Here is a 22,276-nt window from a genome sequence, read left to right as displayed (position 1 = left end):
GTTTAGCATGTGTGAGGCTAAGAAGAAAAATGCAGGAAAGAGGAAAAGAGAGAAAGGAAGGAGGGAAGGAAAGAGAGAGGGAGATAAACTAATCTGGGGAGAAGAAAAACTTGCATCACATATTTTCTGTATGCTTAAGAAAAACCCTGTAAAGTACCATTCACATCATCAACACTAGACATCCATATTCTTATTAAGAATGAAATGCTTTGCAAGAAATTCATATAGTAGCTGTTTTTCTTCAAGAGGAAAGAAATAAAGGCTTTAAAGAAGGCATGTTCATGCTGAGGAGATAGCTAAGTCGGTACAGTGCTTTGTTATGCAAACATGAGGCCTTGTAATGGATCCTCAGGATCCATGTCAAAAAGTAAGGTGGAGTGGCATGAGTTTGTAAGCTCAGCTCTGGGGAGGGAGAGACAGGCATATCCCTGAGGCTCAGTGATTGGCCTAGCCTACTGATGAGCTCCATGCCAGTAAGAGAGACCCTGTCTAAAAGAAACAGGGTGGTACACACACATGCACATGCACACACGCACGCATATGTGCACACAGAGGCACAGATCACCCACACATGTGCACCTCCAACATCATCCCAAAAAGACCTGCTGCTTTCTAACATACATTATAGTGATAACATAGAAGGCTCTAAACAGAGGAAAGAATGCCACGGTGGTCTCTGGGTTTTAGAAAAATGTCTAAGTCCAATTTGGTTTTTGTTCCAAAATGGATACTTTTTTTAACATCTAGATTCTCTTAGGTCATTTCTTTTCCCTAAAATAAGAAAAAAAAATAAAATCATCTGCCTATATTCTAGGAAAAAATCCATGTTTGTATTCTGAACTAATAAGTGCAAATTATTGATGTCCAGGAGGTTTTTCTAATAGCTTTAAATATTATATCTACTCAAAATTTTCTAGTAATATTCACTATAAACCTCATATTTTTTCAAGAGTACCTTCCATAACTGCTTAATCTGTTTTGTTCAGTATTACAGCACCAATCCCTAGCTTAACAGGTAGGCAGTTAATATCTAGTGACCATTCAATGAGTGAAGTATTCAAAGGCAGGGCTATTGATTCTGCTCTTTATTTGTTCCACTTTAGATTTCTTCTTCCTTCTTTATCTCCATAAAGTCCTCAATTTGTTGCCTGTTCAGTTTGTTCTGCTTCATACATGGCAAATCTCCACCATTTCCTTTCAGGAGATAATCACAGATGTCTTGACTTCATTTGTTTGGTACATAAAAGTTATTTTCAAGGCTGGCTGTTGCTTCAAAATCTCAAGGCAACATTTTATCTGGACTCCTTTCTTTGTAGTCCTCCTCTGCCCACAGCCCATTTTTAACTTCATACTTATTACCAAGATGGAAAGAAAGTCAACAAGATTGGCACCTGGTAGCAAATGGGGTAGATGGATTTTTCAGCCACCTGAAGTTCAAATAAAGATTGAGGTACTCAGAGCCTGCTTTCAATCGAACACCCTTGTCCTCACTGGGCTTGGATGGTTTGACCTTGGACTATGTGGGAAGTGTTCTCAGTACAAGAAGCCAAATGAGTACATGTCATTTGCTCTTTCCTGTACTGGCTGTAGAGCACATTACCTTGGTATTGGTGGCTCCCATACTTCCCTGTGGATACTCTATGTCTCTTCCAAGCCTTCACCATTTCTTGCCTTACTTTATGTATTTGGAGCACATTAGTCTCTGAAATGATCTGGAAATATGCATATTGAGTGGAATAGTGGGAAACCGAGAACTCCAATTCCTTGGTGAGATGACTGCCTGCCTGCCAGCCACTTTACACATGGGTGCAAGTTTTTCCCTGCTCCCTTTAGCTATTTTTTCCTCAGCTGGTTTCAGAAAGTGTAATAAATAACATGACATTCAAGGGTGCCTTTTAATCTACTCTTGCTAATGAAATTCTCCCTAGAGTTTGTCACCAATCTTTGAATTTCTTTTTAATTCACGGAACTATTAAAAGTTTCTATTTTTCTCTTTAAATATCTTCATAGGTACTTAATGGAGAGGCAGGAGGTGACATGACAAACACTATTACGAGTTCTACCACCTTTCTGGGCTACTATCCATAATATAAGTATGGGCAAAGAAGAAACTACATGAAAATAACCGAAGAACTTGTGCTTAAGTATGCCATTGCCCCCACAATGTCTGCAACAGAATGTCACCAGCTGCAGTTAGCAAGATAGACATCATCTGTTTCTTGCTTCAGTGTCCTGCTTTATTTTTAAAATAAGGCAGTTCAAAGCAGACATTTTAACCAGCAAAATGAGAATGAGATTAAAATATATCCACAATTCATTAGTGGTCATTACAGATCTCATCCTTCAGTCTACCTCATCCTTCAGTCTACCTCATCCTTCAGTCTACCTCATCCTTCAGACAACCTCATCCTTCGTCTTACCTCCAAATTGGATTCAAGATTACTTTGGAATACACAAAAGAAGGATGAGATAATTTTTAGATAAAGGTTTCTGGATTTTACCATCTATATATTGAAGCATTCAACATTTCCTAGAATAAGGCTTTTTTTTTCAGTGAGAGGAAAAAAGATTAAGCAGACTGTGATGACACAGGCTTGTAATTTCAGCATTCAGAACATAGAGGCAGGAGGCGAGAGTTTGGAGATCAATCTGGTTCATATGAGGCACTGTCTCAAAAAATAAAAAGAGGAGGTAATGGGAGAAGACAACTGAAAATGTGTGTTATGAGTAGTACCTAAGAGGAGAAGATCTGGAAGGCTTATAGTGTTTCTTGCATCAAATTCTCAACTCCATTACAAACAAACAAGCCTCTAATTATATTGGACAGAGACTACAGATTCACTCCTATTGCTGAGTGTTGAAAGCCCCTAAGTCACTTTGCTTTCTATGTTAAAATATGCAGCATGCAGCAGGAGACAAGAGGAAAAAGAAACCACTGTTTCTATCTCAGTCTTCTAGTCACAGACTAAGCTATTTCAAAGGTTATACTCAATAATTCATTTTCTAATTATTCTCTGAGGATGCCCTTTCTTAGGAGAAACACTTTTCTTCATCTACATAAAGGATACAACTTGATAACCAAAGTATTTTAAGTCATTCTACATTTTATATGCAAAGATTTCAAAAAGCCACACATTCACACATTCACATGCCCCCTCAGTAGAAACAAAATTTTAGTCACAGACAAACTTTATTGGCCAGAATGGGATCCAAAAAGGCAAACTTACTTTATTTTCATTTTTAAGGCAGAATCTCATGTAGCCAAGGCTAGCCTCGAATTTCTCTGATCATCCATCCTGCCTTCACTTCTCAAATTATGGGATTACAGGCATGCACCACAATCAAGTCAACATAAGCTTTATTTTAGATTACCATTTTAAAAATAACTTTTTATATCAAGTCTCGTACTAAGTACTTCCCATGGGCTATTTCATGCAATCCTCAAATCACTACTCTAAGGATCTCGTACTGCACATTTTAGAGATGAGGATGCTGAAGAGAATGGGAAAATGGATGCAACATAAGTACGAAGAGATCATGCAGAAATCCTTAACTACACGTGCTAATCTAAAGCAGAGAGGATGCTGAGTTTCCTAGTACAAAAGTATAAGCTAAAAGCACCACAAACAGATAGCTAAGAGATAGGAGAACTGAGATTTCAAACCCAAATTGATTCTGGATGCTTTTTCTCAAGCATTGTAGTGTGATATGGCTTTTTCAAGCAATAAATGAACATGTATTGTAAGAAAGGGTAAGTTCTAACATGTACTCACGTGTGTGTGTGTGTGTGTGTGTGTGTGTGTGTGTGTGTGTGTATGCATGGGCAACCCCCCACCCCGCCACCCCCAGGAACACCTTCAAAAATAACTTGGACTGAAATTACTTTTACATTATGAATACAATTATAAAATGAAAGCAAACTGAAGCATGAGATATATTTCACAGCAGGTAGAATATATATGTAATACCTTTTCCATAGAAATACAAAATATTATGCATTATAGACAATGATAAATGCTAGAGTATGTGACCTGCATTGGATTACTTGAAAACTTCCATAGTTTGTCTATACTAAAAGCTAGAGTCACCTCTAGATTTAAATATGTGATACCAAATCAGGAAGGAAATAATCGAACGCAGGCAGGAAGGAAGACATCTCAATCTGTCAATTAATAAATGCCTGCTGGGTCTCTGCCATGGGTAAGGGTTTCTGCTGCTGTGGTTGACATGAGGGAGTCAATGAAGCTGGCTCCTGTACACAGAAGTGTTGGGAGCAGACTTTTAGCAGAAAGCGGCTATCAGCTTTGCAGCCATCTCAAGCCATATACTCTGACGTGAGACTTGTTTTTCAACAGCCTACAACAGCTGAAGCACACTCTGATATCCCACATATCTTGTTTCGCTGTTTATTGCCCCCAGCTGCAAGGCACACGTGGTATCCATGCCTGCAAGGCATGCGGTTCACGTGCTGTCCACGTGCTATCCAGGCCATACATGCCTGTAAGGCGCACGTGGTATCCAAGCCTGCAATGCACACGATGCACGTGCTATCCATGCTATAGATTACGTCATATCCACGTGGTATTCACGCAGCTACAAGGCACGTGGCAAAAGCCTATAAATACCCCAGATTTCCCTTCAAGAGGGAGAAGACAGGAGGAGACAATGAGAGAGACAATAAAGGAGAGAGAGACACAATAAACGAGACTTGAGACTTGATCAGAACCTCTGTCTTGTCTCCATTCTTCGCATCTCTTCCCCTTTATCCTCCCTTCCCCCCCCCCTCGTCCCTGACCCGCAGACCTGAGCGGCGTTGTATGATATATGACACAAGCTCAAAACAGGTTAGTCATGCAAATGTAGACTCATGTTGTTGAGATAGTACCACAACAAGCATTGGTATAACTCAGAACTGCACTCAGTTTGAATGTACTTCTATCTAAGCGGAATTTCAGGAAAACCTTAATATTTAGTAAGGAATATAAAGCAAATTCTATGTATTTACTACTTCATATTCAGACTTTAAAATGAGCAGTATCATGAAAACATTAATACTTTATTAACAATATGTAACCAAAATAGATACAAAGAATGTTTCCTGTTTTCTTTTGGTTTTTTTTTGTTTTTTTTTTCTTGTTTGGTTTGTTTTTCTTTTCTTTGTGACCCCTGTGGGCAAAGTCTCACGTAGTTTAGGCTGCCCTCAAACATACTATGTAGCTGAGGATGACTTTGTACCTCTGATCCTCCTCCCTCTGTCTTCAAAGTGCAAGGATCATTGATATGTACCATTAGCCTAAGTTTCAGGCAGGGTTTTGAGGGCATATGTTATACATACATGCTTCTGTGGGTGTATATATGTGTGCTTGTTGGTGTGCAAATGTGGTAACTAATATCAGCATTAAATAATGGGTGTTTATCATCAATCAGATTCTACCTTTAAAAAACAAAATTAAAAAATTCAAGTGTTTTGCCCATATGCATGTAAGTAGACTACGTGTGTTCAGTGCCTATAGACAACACAAGAAGGTATCAGATCCCCTGGAACTGGAGCCATACACACTTGTAAGCCATCATGTTAGTGCTAGTAACTGAACTGTCCTCTGCAGAGAAAGCACTCTTACCTATGTAGCCATCTTTCTAGCCCCCACCTTAATTTTTTTTTAGACAGGGTCTGTTAGAAAACTTGAAACTCATCAATTTGGGTAGGCTGACTGGCCAATATGCTTCAGGGATACAACTGTCTCTGCTTCCTAAAATCTACCCTCAGTGCTGAGGTTATAGGCACAGTCATTAAGTCTTTCATTTTTATGTAGGTGCTGGGGATCCAAACTCAGGTTTTCATGACTGTATGGCAGGTACCATATCAACTTACCAACTATACCATCTCCACATCCCCATACCCAAGTTCTTTTTTTAAATGTGGTACAAGTAATGGAACCCAGAGCTCTGTGCATTCTAAGCAAGTACTCTACCAACTGAAGCACACATCTAGCTGAGGAATGGCATTTGAAAGTGGCACTTCCTATGAAGAAAACTGTCTTCAAGCCAAGCCAGTGATAAGTCCTATATAACAAATTCTTATTTTTTTCTTTAGTTCCATAAAACATAGAATACCTTCTTCCTCCAGTAAGCCAGACATGCCCTCCAATATCTGTGGATATTTAATTGAGACATAAAATGGGAGTATAAAAGTATAATTTATTCAGACAGAATGTCTAATCATTCTCAATGTTCCTCTACTAAACCTGGGCCTGTTCCCAATTCTCAATCTCAGTGAATGGTAGCCAGAAATGTAGGATCCCTTTTCCAATCTCCTACATATGCACCTCCAAATATATCTAGTTTATCATCAAGTGACATTGGCTCATATCATCTGAATCTTTCCAGATATATATGAATGCTCCCATCACGGGTCAAGCCTTTAGCACCCCCCACTCCAGTATGTTTGCCCCCAGCCAACAGGATCTCCTTTGGAAACAGAAATACAATTTAATGACCCCCTAAAATGTTCCCCAAACTCCACTGACTTAAAAACTGTCTCACAGCCCCACCCCAGGTGGTTGGCAAGATCACTGGGTGATCAGAACATAGTACAACCTCTACTCTCCTCCTCTCTCCAGGTCTCATGTGTTTGCCAAGCTTCAGCCATTTTTTGACTCACCCTCCTGCTACAGGGCTATTCATCTTGCTCCCCACCCAACTCAAATTCCCATGCATGGTTCACAGCTTCTAGAAAGTTATAACCCATATGAAATGTTCACTAGGGTTATAGTACACCACCAAGCTCTGACTTGTTGCTAGAGCAAATTTGTAAGTGATAAATGACTGCATAACCACTCTACACAGACATTCAGCAAAAAGGCAAACAGTGGAGGACTGCAAATGTTTATCTGTACTAAGTCTATTGAAAACCCATGCCATCCTTCTTATTGGGCCTCAATTACCAGTTTAACAAAGAAAGTACTTTCCTGCATTAATTTAAAAAAGAAAAAGAAAAGAGCTATCTATGTCTTGGTACACAGGGAAAAACAAATCAACAAAGCAAGAACACTAAACCTGTTTTTTTCCAGGTTGTTTTTACATTTCTTTTTTCTTTTGGGTGATGAGCATCAAACCTTGAACATACAAAATAAGTTTTCTATCACTGAGTTATATCCCATCCCCATTTCTGGCTTTCTTTGTTTTATTTTTTTAAGACACAGTATTTCCAGGAGGTGGAGAGACAAGCTCAGTGGTTAAAAGCATTTGATTACTCTTCCAGAGGTTCTGAGTTCAATTCCCAGTAACCACACGCTGACTCACAACAGAGCAGTCAGTTACATAAAGTACATGAAAAAAATGTTGTGGCTTAAATAGGAATGATCCCCTAGATAAACTCCTGTATTTAGATGCTTGGCACATAGGAAGTGGTACTATTAAGACGTGTGACCTTCTTGAAGTAGGTATGGTCTTGTTGCAGGAGCTGTGTGGAGGTGAGCTTGAGCTAGGTGTGGCAATCTTACCCTGCTGACTGTGGATCAAGATGTAGAACTCTGAGCTCTTTTTCCAGTATCATGTCTACCTGCATGCTACCATCTGTCCCATGATGATGATAATGGACTAAGCCTTTGAAACTGTAAGCCAACTCCAATAAAATATTTTCCTTTATAAGAGTTGCCATAAGCATGGTGTCTCTTCACAGCAATAAAACCCAAACTAAGACAGAAGTTGGTATCAGCATAGTTGGGTATTGCTGTGACAGACTTGGCCATGTTTTTGGAAAGACCTTGGAAGGACCTTGGAACTTTGGGCTAGAAAAACCACTGAGTGTTAAGAGCTCAGTGGGATATTCTTTAGAAGCATGGAAGATGAGAAAGCAGAGAGCAGTGCAGAAGATGGAGACCTGGTTTGAGGAGTTTCAGAAAGATGTTTAAAGACTCTATCAGGGTTGTTTGCTGTTTTGAATTAAGATTTGGTGGTTCTAGTTAGCTGGCACTGAAGAATCAGCTGTGATTAACAAGATACCAGAACTACGAGCATGAGACCTTTGCTTTGCTGGAATACTCTGGGCAGCTGGAGCTGAGAATTTAGCAGTGATGAAGAAGAGAACAGCATCGTGTAGTGAAATCTTCTGGGAAATGTTTCCTGAAAGCACAGAAAACCTGTGTTCCAGTGGCTGCCATGGTTCTACCTCCTACTGGCACCCAGACTTGGTAATATGTAAGAGTTACCCAAGTGGTACTGGTTTTGAAGGCATGAAGGGGTCATAGAAAGCACCTGAGGTTGAGCAGTTTAAGAGGCCAGGTCACTGGTGAAGATGCAGGACTGAAGAGGTCATGCAGAAAAGTTAAGGCTTGATACCAGGGAGAGAACCTATGAGAGTGTATTGGTGAAAGTACAGCCCAATTACAGCAAGAGACCCCAGCAGTTTTGGAGATGCCAGTACCATGGGATGACTGCCAAGAACAGCAACAGTGGAGCCAGCTGGAGTCTAAACGACAAGCTGTGTGTGCTGCAGAGGGCAGAGATGGAAAAGTGATCCAAGCCCTTTGGAGAAGTCCAGAGATCGTGACTAGATCCCAGACATTGCATGACTAGAGTTTGGTTTTGATTTGATTTGACTGTGACTGTGCCCTGATTTTTCCTCTTAAAAGTAAGAAAGTAGTTGGTTTATTTTTTATTTTACTGGAGCCCACAATTGAGAGATTGGAATTTTAAAAATGACTTTGGATTTTAAAAGAAATTGGCCATTTTAAATGGAAGGATAGTGAAAATATCATCCTGAATAAGGTAACCAAGACCCAAAAGGACATGCAGGATATGTACTCACTTATAAATAGATATTAGCTGTAAAGTACAGAATAACCATGCTACAATCCACAAACCCAAAGAAGCTAAGTAATAAGGAGAGCTCAAGGGAGGATTTGTGACTTTCAGTCATAAGGGGAAATAAAATACATTGGGTGTGGAGGTGGACGGAGGGAGGGAACTCGGGGGAAAGAGGGGAATAGGGATGGGAATCAAATATGAGTAGAGGGGGCAGAGGGGAGAACAGACATCAGTGTGTGGCATCTCTGGGACTAGCCAGAGACCAAGGAAAAGGAGGCTACTGGGAGTCAATGAATTAGCCCCTAGCTGACACTACTAGTAGGGGTGTGTGTGTGTGTGTGTGTGTGTGTGTGTGTGTGTAGACTGAAGTGGCCACCTCCTGTAACAAGGCAGGACTTCCAGTGGAGGGACAGAGGGACATCAACCCACCTACAAAACCTTTCAACCCAAAATCTGTCCTACCTACAAGATGTGCAAGGATAAAGATGGAGCAGAGACTGAGGGAACAGCCATCCAATGACTGGTCCAACTTGAGATCCATCCCATGTGAGAGAGCCAACCCCTTACACTATTAATAATACTCTACTATACTTGCAGACAGAAGTCTAGAATAACTGCCCTCTGAGAGGCTCCACCCAGCAGCTGATCAAAACAGATGCAGACACCAACAGCCAAACATCGGGTTGAGGGCAGGGAGTTGTGTAGAAGAATGGAGAATAGGATTGAGGAACCTGAAGTAGATAGGAACTCCACAAGAAGACCTACAGAGTCAACTAACCTGAGCCCATGGGGGTTCTCAGAGACTGAACTACCAACCAAAGAGGGCTGGATATAGGCCTCCTACACACGTGAAGCAGATGTGCAGCTTGGTCTTCATGTGAGTCCCCTAACAATTGGAGCAGGGGCTGTCTCTGACTCTGTTGCATGCCATTGAATCCCCTTCCCCTAGCTGGAATGCTTGCTAAGAAGACCTCAGAGGGAGAGAACGTGCTTAGTTCTGATGCAATTTGATGTCCTAGGGTGGGTGGTACCCAAGGGGGCGGGGCTTCCACTTCTCTAAGAAGAAGAGGAGGGGATAATGGAGGAAGGATCTGTGAGGTGAGACTCATAGGAGAGGGGGCTGTGACCAGGATGTGAAGTGAATGAATACATTAATTAATAGGAAAAATAAAGGTACTGAAATTTTAATGTGTTTGAATTTGTAAAGACTGTGGGACTTTTAAAGTTATTTATGCTTTTAATGTGAGATATTTGGGATGAATAAGAAAAGACAGTGGTCTATGAGTCAAGTTGACAAGGGGTCAATTGTACTAGCTGGTTTTGAAACAACCTAGAGTCATCATAGAGAAAGGAGTCTCAGTTGAGGAAGTGCCTCCATGAGATCCAACTATAAGGCATTTTGTCAATTAGTGATCAATGAGGGAGGGACCAGCCCATGGTGGGTGGTGCCATCCCTGGGCTGCTGGTCCTGAGTTCTATAAGAAAGCAGGGTGAGCAAGCCAGGGGAAGTAAGCCCATAAGTAGCAGCATCCTCCATGGTCTCTGCATCAGCGCCTGCCTCCAGGTTCCCGTCCTGTTTGCCTTCCTGTTCTATCCCGACTTTCTTCAATGATGAAGAGCAATGTGGAAGTGTAAGCCAAATAAACCCTCCCCAACTTGCTTTTTGCTCAAGGTGTTTTGTTGCAGCAACAGAAACCCTGACTAAGACAATAAATAAATCTAAAAAAAAAAAAAAGAAAGAAAGAAAGAAAGAAAATGACACAGTATTCCCTAGGAAACACAGTTGAACAGATTTGTTCTTCTGGCCTTTAGAATATTTACAAAAATGACAATTCAAAGAGACATAAGATCCCTCATCTCTGGCCCTGGCCCTCACCAGGAATTTAAATTAGCTCTTAAAGTGCAGGAAAAAATGATACTGCCTCAGTAAATGCCTGCTTTGCTACTTGACTGCCCTGACCCCTGGAAGGTCTTCCAAATGCACTGCAAAACTGAGGTTGCTTTCCTCTGTTAATATTGCTTTCATAACAGGGCTGTGAAATGGCTGAATGTGCTAGGTTGTGTGTGTGTGTGTGTGTGTATTATGTGCTTCTCTCCTTGAAACAATCACATGGTTCTTTTTGAGGCTAGTGAGCTGGCTGAGTAAACATGCTTGCTACACAAGCCTAGTGACTGGAGTTCAATCCTCAGTATGTATGTAAAGATGAAAATAGAGAACCAACTTCACAAAGCGGTTCTTCTCACCCTCTTATACACCCCCCCATACACAAATAAAAATATTTTTAAGGACATGGTTTCACCATGTAGATGTCCTATGGGTGTCCTGGAATTCACTCTGTAGACCAGGCTGTCCTGGAACTCACATAGATCAGCCTCCAGAGTGCTGGGATTAAAGGTATGCATTACCATGTCCAGATTAAAATAATTTTAAAAAAATTTTTCTTCCACAGACACCTGTGTTCTAGTCTGTGGCAAAGTTGTGCAATTTGCTTTAGTCCAGCTAAAATGACAAACCTCTAACTACTGCCATCACATATTTGTGCCATCTGAGACATTCCCAGTATAACAGTCATAAGATTGCTAGTAGCTAACAGTTATGGAGCTTTGTAGTGTGGCCCCAAGTCCTTAGGGCAGTGGGTGTCTCAGAGTACTTAGAATGAAGTTGAACTATTTTTATTTCTACAATAAAAATAAAAGTTTCTGAGAAAGCTGAAGGTTGGTATTCCAGTGCCAAAAATATCAGAATGAAACACATAAAAGTCTTGGATAACCTAATTGACAGATGCACACAAACCCACACACACCAAAGTAAGCTATTGTGAGCACTGTTAGTATGTGCCAGTGTTCACTATTATATCAGGTCAGTATCAACCTAACTAGACGTCAGTTGACAATGTCAAAAGATGATGCAAGGAGACATGTTTACAGGTAAACAATGCACTGAAAATGGGCTCATCTTGTTGTGTGCAAGGAAGTTGGTATGCCTACTGTTATTGTTTTCATGGGCTAGAGATGAAATTTGGGGTCTTTCACAAGCTAAGCAAGTGTTTTACCACTGAGCTCCACCTATAGCCCTACTGTGTTGTAGGTCACTTTTATACTTGTGTGTGTGTGTGTGTGTGTACACACACACACACACACACACACACACACACATATATATATATATATAACCTAAGTAAAGTAGATTTACGATGAGCCACTTAAGGTTGGAGAGAGATGTAGTTCATTGCTAGAGTGCTAGAGTGCTTCCCCAGCATATACAAGGCCCTAGGTTCAATCTCTAGTACCATTTAAAAATGACTTTTAAAAAGAATTTACATCACAGTTACAGATTAATACAAACTTACTAAATTATGGCTATACAGAGAAGGTAATTAATAAAATGTCCAAAAACTGAAATCTAGTTATCAAGATAAAAAATAAGATCCCCAAACAAGTTTCCCTAATTCCTCTCACACAGCAAAGGGCATCTCTTTAAATAGAGAGGAAGAGAGACAAGTTAGGTGTGGTAGCCTGGCATCCCAGCTAGTCAGGAGACTAAGGAGGAAGGATGACAGCTTGAGGTGAGCATGACATAAGACCTTGTCTTCTGAGAAAAGGATGATGATACAGAGAAACAAATGTCCTTTCAAAATAGTCTAGTTCTATAGTAAAAGACTGTGTAAAATGAGATATTTTATTTGCATACTGACCACATCTTAAACACATTTATACAGATGTCCTCAAGAGGCCTTGTATATAGCAAATTCAGACTTCGCAGTCAGCAAATGAATGAAAATTTCAGAGATTATGCAGTAGTGATGCCTGTCAGGATGTTCTTCAGTTAAGTGCTATTAACCGTCTCTGCCTGCACTGCAGTTATTGTGCAAATTCTGTGACCATTTCATTGTCCCCTTATTTTATAACAATAAGGACATAATGAGAAAATGAAAGTTCCACTTGTATTGATCAAATAATTAAAAATCAAGATGGCATTAATCAGGCATGCCAAATGCAGGCAAACAAAACCTCAATCAGACAATCGCCAGGCTTATGGGACATTCAACTCTGATGGGAGAATACAAAATTTCAAATTAAATGCAGACTATATCTCATCAAAGATTACCTTGCTGTGGCAGCAACACTAACTTACAACACACTAAATCTAAGTTGTACTGAGAAAAGTTAGTTTTCCAATTTTCTGTTAAGTAATTCAAGTTGGCTTTTTAAAGTACTGACTTCACCTTGACCTTGCATGATGTTCTTGGTCCTTCCTAGTTTATAGACTCTTTCAGAGAAATGTTCAGATTTCTCAGATCTTTCTCCCTGCTTCTGCCAAGACAGGGGCTGCATGATATGGAGTAGGTGGTAGAAAGAAGCTCACTGTAGTAAGGCAGGGGTTCTCTGGTCTCTAAGAAGGTTCTTTCTGGGCTTGAACCCCTGGTACCTCTGTTAGGTGCCAAGAAGTAGAAATCAACTCTGGAGGGAGTTCTCTGAGCTAAGGAGCTCTCTTAGCTCAGAGCATGGCAGTGTGGTTCAACTGATTGTGTTCCCTCTTGGCTTCCTGGTGCTAAAGACATCTAGACTGGAGTCTCATTTACAACTCCCCTTGGTCACTGACTGCTATACTTTGATAAAGCTTCTCCCTCAACATGATGTCCCCATTGATAGTTCCATTGGCTATCAACCCAGCTACCTAAGATAAATGTCCTTTTGAGACCCTTAGAAACTTCTCACAAGCTAAAGGAGGACCAGGAGGCTTCTATGCACTTAAACACACAGACTTTTTTTTTCTGCTGCTGCTGCTCCAGCTATAACGAGGTAAACTTGGAGAGAACATCTTTCAAGAAGGGAATGAGAAATAAGCTTCCTTCACTTTTTGCAATAGCTTCAAAACATCCATTTTTCTGAAGTGGGAATGTTGGAAATGTCAGCACATAATTACCTACTCTAACTTGCCCTCTTTTTTCTACATTGCTTTATCATTTGAAATGACAATCTTTCATTTCTCCTTTAATTCTCAAAGAAAATTCTCCTAGAAAGTAGCATCCTTGCTTCTCAGCTCCAACTCTCTCACTCTCCTGGGGCTATGATAAAAAGCAAAGGTGAGGAAAGAAATTCTAGTATACTGACTGCAGATATAGCAGCAGGTATTTCAAAATTATTATCCCTATTAAATTTGAAAATTTTTAGGTACACTGATAGAACAACAACTAAAGTAATCTTAAAATTGTGGACAAATGATCAATATTGTTTTTAAAAAATACATGCTCCTTGGGGCTATCGAGATGAATCAGTGGTTAAGAGCTCACAATCCTCTTGCAAAAGGCCCAAGGTTCATTCAAAACTGCTCCAGGGGATTTGCTGCTTCTTCTTGACCTGTGTGGCCACGTACCATACACATGTGCATATTTTACATAAACAGATAGATACCCATATGCATGATTTAAAATAATAAAAATAAATCATAAAATTAAAATGGTTCAGACAGAGAAAACACTGTTTCTCTGTTAAACAGTGAGAATAGCTTTGTACAGATTCCTTTATAAGGGGTACTAGCTGTCTAACTTTCTTGTGATGCTTTTTCTGTGCATTGTGTAGGTAACACTGATGTCTTAATGTTTGCAGTTATTTGTGGGTAAACAATGTATAAAGAGCTAGCAATAACAGAGGTAGCTACCATGGAATAAGTGGCTCACAGTTTCTGAGAGAATACTAAGAACAAATATATCCAGGGGTACCCACACATTCACACCTTCTGCTGAAGTTAGAGACAAAAAACTAAAATGGTTGCAAATTAATGTCTGTTTTGTAATTGTTCATCAACACCCTGATAAATCCTGTGTGTATGGTGTGTGATCTATTTATTCTGGATTTTGGGAAATATCATAATATTCTAGGTTTATATTCTATAAAAATATGATAATATGAATACTGAACTTCCTTAAATAAGGTCAACATGTCAATGGTTATTTTTTCACCAATGCTTTGGAAATATGAGTGGCTTGGGAGGTCACAGGCTCTAGGTGGGAAGCTATTGCTATCGTTCCACAAAATAAACAGAATGCAGCCATGAAATTACCCTATAAAGAATTATATTTATACCCATATAACAGTATCAACACTGGCCAGAGAAGCTCCATTTACAATGGGCATGGTAATTGAAAAGACTTAGAAGTGGTCAATGTAATTAGAAGCAAGCAATCATAAGGCTGACAAAGGAGTCAGCCCTAAGTGACATCAACAATACTCACTTCAAGGCTCAAGGAATGTGGCAAGGAGAGGGCAGAAATTAAAGAGTCAAAGAAAGGGGTGGGATGAGGTGAAAGCCATCTATGGAGCATGGCAAGGCAGCTACACTCTTCATCTCACAACAGTTGTGTTTACCTGTGCAAGACTGGGACTGCCAACATCCTGCCACAGGGAGCAAACACATGGGGCCTAGAAGAGGACCTAAAGGCAGATAATGGTAGCTAGTGGGAACCAGGGGATCAAAAAGACTCACCTCTACTTGAGTCTCCAGGGGAGGGAGAAACCCTAAGAACATACAATGGGTCAAAAAGAAAAGGAAAACAGAAAGATGACGAGCTGGGAAGGGGATCAACTGGGAATTGAAGAGGAACAAGAGAAGATAATGGGAAGGTGAATGATAACAATCTATACACATATGAAAATGTTATTAGGAAGCCCATTCCTTTCCTCCCTTTTTATTGAAAATAGATTGGTTTTCTCACATAATATATCCTGATCATGGCTTCTCATCCCTCTACTCCTCTCAGTTCTTCCCCACCTCCCTCCCACCAAAATCTTTCTGTCTCTCATTGGAAATCAAACATAGTCTTAGGAGATAACAACAAAACATAATAAAATAAAATAAGATAAAACAAAGATTATCACATTGAAGTAGGACAGGACAAACCAACAGAAGGAGAAGAACCCAAGAGAAGGCACAAGAATCAGAGACCCACTCACTCACACACTCAGGAATCCCACAAAGACACTAAACTGGAAGCCACATGATACAGGCAGAGGACCTGGTGCTGATCTGTGCAGGGCCTGTGCATATATGTGCCTCAGTATCCCTGCGTTCATATGAGCTTTGCTCATGTTGATTTAGAGGGACTTGTTCCTCTAGTGTCCTCCATCCCCTCTATCTCTTAAACTCTTTCTGCCTCCTCTTCCATAGGGTTTCCTGAGCCCTGAGGGAGGGATTTGATGGAGACATCCCATTTAAGCCTGAGTGTTTCAAGGTCTCTCACTCTATGTATGATGTCTGACTGTGGGTCTCTCTATATCTTCCCATCTGCTGCAGGAGGAATCTTCTCTGATGATGAAGCCCACTCTTATATATAATATATGCAAATAAAAAATTTAAATATGTTTAATGAAACTCCCAAGTTCAAAAGAAACAGGCTTATTCTTCAGGGTCCGGTCCTCAGATACATAAGTGCCATTGACACTGCTGAGATGAGACAGACTGTGAGGTATAGCAAGAGAAATGTGGAAAGTCATTCTGGAACACTGCAGTGCATTTCTCTAAGGGCAGTGTGACCCTGTGATTGGACAGATGTGCTCACATACAATAAGCACACATGACACAAAATAGGAAAACACAAATCTGATTAATGTACAAAGCCACTGATCTTCACCACAGCTGTGTACACATGAAAGTTATAATTAACATTAGCAATTTTTCTTTTCCTAAAGCTTTTCAGGGGGGTTGAGAGATTATTCAGTGGTTATGAGCACTTGCTGCTCTTGCAGAAGACCTGGGTCAGATTCTTAGCATTCCCACAGTGGCTGACTTCCAGTTCTAGACCCCATGTTCTCTTCTGATCAACTCAGGTCCCTTCTGCTCTTCTCAGGCACCCCTAACACCATTAAAATAAAATAAAATAAAATAAAATAAAATAAAAATTAAATAAGGCAATGTTAACAGCTTATGGGAAAAACAAGGTGGGACAACTCCAGGGTATCTGTGCAGGTACGGAATTTCAAGGAAGAAACACATTTTAACTTTACTTAAATGATATTAAGCAGCTAGTTCATTTCTCTTTCACCCTCCTTTGGGGAGCACTTGCAGGGCCTTCCAACTTGTTCTGTAACTCCTCTTTTCATGGTCCCTTGTATTCTATCTAGAACTCTGGCAAAGAATTTCCCCATGACTGACCATATGGCCTCACTTCCCAAGCAAGATAACAATTAACATTGGTGAGAAAAGGGACCTTATTTTGACTCTGTACTGCAATACCAAGCAGAAAGGCCCTCCAAAAGGATGAGATAGACCAGTTGGACACACCAGTTTTGTTGTTTTGTTTTGCTGCTTTGAAACAGGGCCTTCACTTTGTGGCAATCATCCTGCCTCAGCCTCCCAAGTGCTGGGATTACAGTTGTGAGCCACTGCGACTGACCAGTACGCTTACTTTCAGTACCTCTGATGAAACTGTCAGTAATCATAAAGAAATGAGACAAAGAACATCCTGGACAAGGAAATAAAATAAGATTTAATTGTAACTAAAAACAAGCAAAAAGTAAAGACTTGAAATATGTCTTTGTTAAAAGGATCAACTATCTAAGCTTCAAAAACAATGATTTCTTTTTGTTCATTCTCTGACAGTTTGAACTCAAGGGCACAGAGCAAACTCCATTACTCCATTGCTGTGAGCCCTTTCTTTCTATCTAGTAAGTTTTCTACCGATGCTGAGCGTGCCTGCCACATCCTTTGTCCTAAATCCACAGCAAAATGGCTGCTTAATGAATTCATCTGAAGTTTTAAAGTGTATCCTTTTGGTTCGTCTTTAACTAGGACAACGACTCTCCTTACATCAAGAAATTATATTCAAATTCCACAAATAATGAAGCCATACAAATTTGAAAAATATCTGCTTTACAAACATCACAGTTGGCTAAGTGCTTCACGACCTTTAAGAGAAAATTGAGAAATTTTGGAAAACTGTAAATTAACAGATGATGATAGGAGAAATTATATTTTTTTAACAAAACAGCAGAAATTTTATATCTAATACTCTGTATTTATGTGGCATAGAACAAACAGCTAAGACATTGTTCCAGGTCCATGAAATAAGTATATAAATAGGACTCAAGTCTACATTTCAAAAAGTGGGGGAGGAAGCATTTTTGCTGAAAAGGCAGGGTGAAGGGGAGCATGGATCTTTCCTAACAGAGGAACATGGCTGACTTATAACTGCTTTATATCAGTCCTTGAGCTAAAATCTAAATCCATGAATAATACTGACATACTATACTGTCTTTGAATTATTTCCTTCTAACTATTCTACTAGCTATATTTAAACAAAATTAAAGCTACAGCAGAATCGATCAGAATGTAGAAAAATATGATGTAGAACAAATACACTTATCAGCAACTGTGTTAAAATTTCTAGGAAGATTTTGTTTCTTACCTACAATAATAAGTCAAAAAGAAAACTCTCCATATAAAGGGCTGTATTCCAAACAGTTAAAAAAATATAAGTTATGTCCTGGGTCCTTTCTCATAACAATGCTACCAAGTCTACCTACATGGTTCTAGGTGGTTGGGAGAGCGGGGAACAAACCCAGCCTTTCTCATTGAAAACATTCTTTAGTAGTATTCAATTGTGTGACATCTTCTTTCAGACATATCTGCCACTCCTGATGCCAAGAAAATTAAAGTGGTGACATAAAACTCAAAGGCCATCATCGCACTTCCAAAAGAAGGATGAGATCTAAGAAGGATGAGATCATCAGCTTAAGAGCCAGAGACAGCAGGGATTTAAACCTTGCCTCCAGTACATACTACCCAAGTGAGTGGCCTGAAGGGCATTACTCACCTCTTGGTACCTCAATCTCCTTGTTAGGAAAACTGGGCCTAACAAGAGCTCATATTCCTGAGATACTATTAGGATTAAATGAAAAGACATAAATAAATAAATAAATAAATAAATAAATAAAGTTCAGTGTTGATCTAAGTTAAACAAAATGTTCTGCTTGTAGGTATTCCCAAACATCATAAGTATGTTCCCAAGTGAGTTCAGAGGACCTAGGTCTAATTCTAAGGCCTGGCTCCTCTTCCCCTTAGGGAGACTACCAGTCCTTACTGTTATTTGTAAGCTAAGCCTCAGGACAGCAATGGAACTGAATATCCTTGTCCAACAAACCGGAGTCACCACCAGGTCTGGGCAGGCTATGGGGCTATGATACTTGCATGCTATACTTGCATGACATGCAGGACTCCAGGATTTCTGACTGGAGGTTCTTGTGTAGATTTCTTTTTAACCATCTGATTACAAAGCACATGGCCTGGGGACCTAAAGCCAGCCAGGTATGTTCTGCCTATTAGACAGCAGCTCTCAGCAAAAGGCTTAAAGGTAACCCAAGTAAAACATGAGAACCAAGATAACTACAAGGCACTAAGCATAAGGCCTCTTAGCATGTGTCTAACAGCATGTATCAACAGCCAATAAGAATGGAAGGAGTTTCAATAGGATCACAAGTCAGGGAATGAAAACTTAAGTTTTATTTTCAAAATACAGAACTGTAAGCTGAGTGTGGCAGTGCATGTCTATTGTTCTAGCACGTGGAAAAGTGAGAAAAGGGATTGAAAGTTTGATTATCAGTTCAGGACATGAGTGTAGTGAGACTTTTGACTTCTTTTAAAATCCAGTTATGTTTTTGTTTTAATCCCAGGTATGGGATATGGGCTGCTTCAGATTGTTTACAGATGCTATGATTTGTCTCATTCTCTAGTAGGGGTATGATTTCTGCCAGCTGCAGATAGTTTACATTTGGACTCTTGACATGGTACTAATGTGAGATCCCCAAGAAGGCCTGTGGGTGCAGCTGCTGCTCCTGTTGCTGCTTCCTGCTGTTGCTTTTGCTGCTTCTGCTACTGCTAGATTACTGCATTTCTAGATTGCTGGATTGCTGGTTGGAGATATCCTGATGACTAAGATAGGACTTACCCCCAAGGAACTTGATGCCCCAATCAGCAGGAGGTAGTCTAACAAGATTGAGGCCCCCTTTCCCCTCTACACTTCTTTCATGCCTACCTAGTGTTGGGGGGTGGTTGGAAGGGATTGGGATGGAGAAGGGTGGTAGATATAAAAACCCAATAAAGTAGCCAAAAAAGTATGTCTACACACAAGCAAGACCCTGTCACAAGCAACCTATCAAGGTGTTAGCTAGGATCACAGAACATGTTACATTTATTTCACAGGTCTCTGAACTCCACAAAACTATGAACTCTTTCACACAAATATACAACAAGATCCTTTTTCAAAAATAACTTTTAAAGTGCTGCTTACAGACTTTATTGGGGGATCTTCATTATACCACACATGTACACACACACACACACACACACACACACACACACACACACAAACAGACTTCTATCTCTGGTCCAGAAAGGATAGCCTCATTCTACCCAGGTTCCCCAGCTGGTATCAACCTCTGGCTTCCACATGTGTTTGCATAGGCAGGCATACCCATATATGGAATGCTGCATATATTATACATAAACAAGAAGAAATGCCAAAAGAACCATCCTAAAAGGTGTCATAGCCTATATAATTTGTTTAAATAGCATCCCTGAAATGACAAAATTATTCAGGTGAAATAAAGATTAAGAGTTACCAGGGGTTAGGAGGAAGGAAAGGACACAGGTAAAAAAGATAATATTGCTAAAACTGCTCTGTATTTTGACTGTAATGGGCACACAACTCTACACAAATTATAAAGTTATATATAAACAAATACAATGAGTGTATATAAAATTGGTGAAATCTGAAGGTTAATGAATAATTCTAATTCTAGTAAATAGTAGGAAGAAGCAGAAAAAAATTACCTTTGGCTACATACTGAGTTCAAGACCAGCATGGGTTACAAGAGATACTATTAAAAATACTATTAAAAAGACAGCATGGGTTACAAGAGATACTATTACAAACAGTCAAAGTTGGGTGTGCAGCTCAGTGGTTTGCTGGACATGTACAAAGCCATGGATCCAACCCCCAGCATAGTATAAGCCAGGCATGGAAGCATCACTTGTAATCCCAGCACTAAGAAGGTGAAGGCAGGAGGATCAGAAGTTTGAGGTCATCTTCAGCTTCACAGTTAAGCACCGCAGCTTCAAGACCAGATTGGGATATATAATACTTGGTTCTATGACTTCCTTGCGGGTCTTGAAAGGTTAGTAACTCCATAGGAAGGCCAACAAAGTCAACTAACCTAGGACCCTTGGGGCTCTCAGAGTCTGAACCACCAACCAAAGAACATACAGGGGCTAGACCTAAGTCTCCCCACTCACATGCAGCAGATGTGCAGCTTGGCCTTCATGTGGGTCCCGAACAACTGGAGCAGAGGCTATCCCAAAAGCTGTTGTCTGTAAGTGGGATATGTTCTACTAGCTGGGCTGCCTCTTTGTCTGGCCTCTGTGGGAAGTGCTTAGCCTCACAGAAACTTAAAGTGCCAGGGTGTTGGGGGATACTTGGGGGGGAGCACCTGCTCAGAGGAGAAGGGGAGGGGGAAGGATTGTGGGCTGGGTGACTGGGATAAGGGCAGTGAGCAGGATGTAAAGTGAGTAAGTAAAAATAAATAAATAAAATAAATGCAAATCCTAAAAAAAAAAAAACCCATATATTTGGCCAGGTATGGTTATACACACTTTTAATCCTAATTCAGGGGCAAAGTCCAGTGAGTCTCTTTGAATTCAAAGCCAGCCTTATCTACATAGCAAGTTCCTTAAGGCAAGTTCCAAACCAAATAGGGCTACATAGAGAGACCCTATCTCAAAAAATGGTTACTATTGAAACGTGGTAAGGGAATACAGAATCTATTATTCCTTACAATTAGGTTCCAATCTGTAATTATCTCAGGGTAAAGTGTAACAAAAACAAGCAAGCTACATGTGAAAATGACTGCAAAAAGACTATGGAGGGCCCAATCTGATTCAAAGGCTTTAGAACTTTTGCAGTGTCCAAAAGGCACATGTGCCCCATTACTAAATAACTGATTAATCTTCACAATGTACTTCTAAAAGAAAACCTAAAACTCATTATTTAACTAAGAGACTAGGTTTTCCAAATGAGACTGTACCAACTGTCAGAACAAGATGTTATAAACTGCAGGTTTGATGATTTGTTCCTGTGTTCTCCATTCCCTTGAGTTCCCTGGAGTGGGAAGATACTTACTGATGAAGAGTACATCCCTTAAAAGGGAAGGGAAAAAACTCAAGTACATTCTTCTTGCATATCTGAAAGTCATGATTCTGTTACATGAAATGAAGGATGCGGTTCTTTGAACGGGGCCAGAGTCATTCAACCTGAAGTCCAAAAACTGTGATTACAGTGTATTTTGTTTCATAGCAGGAGATGGGGATGTGTCTCACACTGCAGTCTAAGCTAGTGTAGGGCCTAGGACACTCTGTAATTGTCTTGGTCTCCACGAGCCACCACACCTTCCTCAGTTTGCTTAAATTAAGATGCCC

At 40.1% G+C, this 22,276-nt stretch overlaps 1 protein-coding gene across 5 annotated transcripts in view; it reads right to left on the bottom strand.

Moving 5' to 3' along the window:
* Cdkl5 (cyclin dependent kinase like 5) overlaps positions 1 to 22,276 on the bottom strand; it is a 140,646-nt gene that overhangs the window by 94,794 nt on the left and 23,576 nt on the right. The gene's annotated exons all lie outside the window — the stretch shown is intronic.

The sequence above is a fragment of the Arvicanthis niloticus genome, chromosome X, assembly GCF_011762505.2.
Source record: "Arvicanthis niloticus isolate mArvNil1 chromosome X, mArvNil1.pat.X, whole genome shotgun sequence".
Classification (NCBI taxonomy): domain Eukaryota; kingdom Metazoa; phylum Chordata; class Mammalia; order Rodentia; family Muridae; genus Arvicanthis; species Arvicanthis niloticus.
This window is presented reverse-complemented; position numbering and strand designations above follow the sequence as displayed.